Source organism: Erigeron canadensis, chromosome 1 (assembly GCF_010389155.1).
Source record: "Erigeron canadensis isolate Cc75 chromosome 1, C_canadensis_v1, whole genome shotgun sequence".
NCBI classification, from domain to species: Eukaryota; Viridiplantae; Streptophyta; class Magnoliopsida; order Asterales; family Asteraceae; genus Erigeron; species Erigeron canadensis.
In genome coordinates, this window is record NC_057761.1 from 49,818,374 (window position 1) to 49,822,436 (window position 4,063).

The following is a 4,063-nucleotide window of genomic DNA, read 5'->3' on the forward strand; positions in this document are numbered from 1 at the left end:
ACTACTTCAGCTCCATACCAGCTTTTACTATTTTATCAATTTTGGACCGTTATGGATGCAGAATCACGCAGAACGCAGAACATTACTTTTTTATATTTAACTATATAATTTTTTTTCACAATAAATATAAAACGAGTGCTAGCTATTTTGTAAATATGATTGCCTAACACACTTATATATGAATTTACTTTGCTTAAATTACTACGTACTAACTTACTGATTTTTTAGGTACATATTGAATGTTGATAAGAATTCTTTGTCTTCTCCACTTACTCTGCCACTTTATGTTCTCCAAATTAACAGCCAACCATCACAATTTTTTAGTCAAACAATTTCTTTAAAAATTAAAATACAACTTGCAACTCCTATAAAATTTTGCTGCAAATAAAACCCACCTCTTTTATCTTTTTCTTTCGGTGTTGAACAATTAATCATCACAGCCACCGGCGGATATATAGAATCCACCATCCTACTACCAAATCTCGCATAAATCAAATTAAATCAACTTCCACAGCTTTTCAAACGACATCGGTTAGTTTCATTCTAAAATACACAAAAAAACATATTGATAAAACAAAGACAAAGACAGAAAAGGAGAAAGAGAAAGTAACGCCGAGCATCGACTTTCAGATGCCGGATCACGACTCAAGGGTCGGCACCGAAAGGGGCGGAATGGTGGCTGGTTCTTTGCCGACATGCCACATCACGTTCGGGGTCGGGGTGAACCCTCCCATACCTGATGCTCTAAAGTATCAGGAGGTATAATGAGATATTAAATTTGAAGGTAACTAGTTAAGGAAAAGAAGAGAAAATGATGGTGATGGAAAAATGATGCTGACATGTCATGAAAAAGTTTAAATGAAAAAGATGAATGATTCAAAATGAATTTAACCATTTACCCGATTAACCTACATTTTTTTTTTTCCAGCAACATCAACCTCTCTATTTCATCTTTTTCACTATTTTTTTTAACCATCCACCTTAAACTTAATACGAGTATCATACAATGTCCCATAATATTCATCCAATAAAAAATGAAAACAAATATTATTAAAAAATAAAATAAAATGAAATGAGCCGCACCTTAACCCAAATCTCATATGTGAAATTTCACCTTAACCCAAATCTCATATGTGAAATTTCACCTATCCTTTTTAGTGTTTACCTTTTACTAATCCTCTTTAATTATTCACCTATGTGTCACTTTTCTTCACCCGTCTTTTAACAATCATATATATAAATTTATATTTGTATATAGATATAGATATAGATGTATGTTTTATGGACGGAACTATGAAATATTAGAATTTTACATATCTATAAACCCTTATAAAAGGTACCGGAATTAAGAAATTAAACAATTTTTCATTATTCCTAAAATACTCCTACTATAATCCATTATAAAACATATTGAACTCTATATTTTAAGAAATTCAACAATCTTTTCAATATCCCCATATTGCCCTTAATACATTACCTCTAAACACAATATCTAACTCACAATCATTTCTTTCTTTCTTTTCTATTTACACACACGCATTCCTCCTCCACTGTTTTATATTATTATCACCGTTTAACCGCCGCAACGCGCGAACACCAACCCTAGTATTGCTTAGCAAGATAGATAACCAAAACAAACTTTATAAAACTTGATTAGGTTTCATAAATAGTCTATCAAGTATTAATTTAGTGAACAAAGAAACCTTAAAAGTATTCGTTTAGTGATCGATTATATATATATATATATATATATATATATAAAAAAAGGCAAAATAGAAATGGTCTTTCTTGTCATGTTTAATGCAACCTTACCCATGTTTTCTTCCTTTGTAGGTTGCTATCTTGACATTAAAAGTCTGGTCCAATCCTCTTAATTATTCTGCGATGAATGGAAGATATTTATATCTTGAATAATCTTGAAAACTCTCATGATACAAAATTACAATTATATACATAAGCCATACTTTAATAAATTAATACGAGTAATACACAGTACAATTTTTTGCTAGCGGCAATTTATATCTTCCTTCGGCAATTTATATTCTTACTTTCAATCACTCACTGGTATTACCAAGGAAGTTGATGAAAAATTGACCATCCTTGGCTTATGCTTTGGGTCGATCAACACTTCGGCTGGTGACTGTGGATAACTAACTGGTAGCTTGTTGCGGGTTGGTTATAGATTTGTTGCTTTGTATTTTTCTGGAACTTTATATTTATTATTTAAGCAACTAGCTCCTTGCTAGTGGCTTCTTCATTAATAAAATTATGTCGTTTTAAAAAAAAACTAGCTGATAGCTTTAGCCGAGAGCTAGAACAATTATATAAAATTAATTGCTAAAGCATTATTTGTTTAAGTGTTTGGCAATTGCTGTTCAAAAAACAAAGTCTTTGACAATTAATTGAAGCTAAAACTAATAAATATAAAATGATGTTGTTGGCCGAACACAAAAAGATAAACAAATAAAAATCAAAATATTAAATATAACTATATAATGGTTAGAAAAAAAAAAGTACATCAAATGACGTCTTTTACGGGTATTTGGTCCCAAACTCCCAAATACAGTACGTCTTCGACGTTATATGGGGAGATGTTAAAATGTAGACAACTTTACTCTTACTTAGTGTAAAGGGTGTTTTCTGGTTCCACCAAAAATAAAAAAGGACTTCCATTCTTGTTGAATATGAAGATCGAACTCATTCTATAACGGTCATTTATGTAATGTACTTTTTCAAGAGCTCTCATTGGTTTCTAAAAACTATTTCAAAAAACTTCTAGTTACGGGCTTAAAGTATTTATGTGTAAAAAAAAAAAAATAAACCTATAAAAATCAATGAATGAGTATATTATTACTTATAGAATAATATGTTCGGCATCATTAATCAACCGGAACAACTTCATTGATTTGCATCGCCAAAAAGGTACAACAACTTCAATAATTTGGATCAAGGTGTTCATGCTGGTTGACTCGAGAGACCGCAATTGTCATTGATAGTAGGCATTAGTTGTCTCTCTTCTTAGCTCGTTTCACTTTAAAAGTTAATGGTGACAAAAACAAATCACCAAGCTTATATGATCTGACTTGGAGAGTTTTGAGTATTATTTAAGACAATATTAACTCATCCAGGTTTGAAACTATCCAACTTTCATATCATATTAATATTAATGATTAACTGACTATATATAACGTACATTCGGGTGGTTTTAACGGTTGATGATGGTCTGATGGAAGCCAATGCTTTGTATTTTCTTAGGTGAAATTATTTGCACCACTTGACATACACGGCCAAACAATTTATGACAAAGGACATGAGTTAATTTATAAGATCAATTCTTAGAAAAAAAAAACATCTATAAATGTTTAACTCACAATTTAAAAGATGTAATATGAATGTGAGGAAGCTATAAATGTTTAACTCACATCTGGTAATGCATTCAGTTCGCTTCAAAAATGTGATGCATAAAATGAGTTTAAGAAAAAAGTATACATGCCGGATGATAGGTTCGGTAGACTCGACTCGTTTCGCTCTTTCTTTACTTTGAATAAAATGAGTTTGAAAGTAATATACATTAAAAACATAATCGGGTGAAATTCAACCCATGTGGCATGATCCTTTTTTACTTGAACAAATGAAATAGCTAGATTGTTAGAGTTACACAAAACCTAAATCAACTCGTTTATAGGTAACAAATACCAAGATTAATTGTCACAATTTATGCAAAGTGAGTGAGTGGAAAGTGACTTGAAAGATAATATAAGTAGTCCAGTACCATATATTTTAATAAACTTTCAAGTTCATGTATCAAATACTTGTATAGATTTTTTTGACATTTGTACAATGTGATGAATATAGTTATCCAAAGGTAATGTAGTTTTAAGAAGAAAAAAAATTCTTGATATACAAGGGTGTCAATAATGTCAAATTTGGAGATATATATAGTTATAGTTACAAATTATATAATTAAGTTATAAAGCGTTAGAACCAAAAAAAATAAAATAAAAAATATATATACTTGTATATCAACAAACACATATTGCATAGTTGTGTATATTTTATAAAG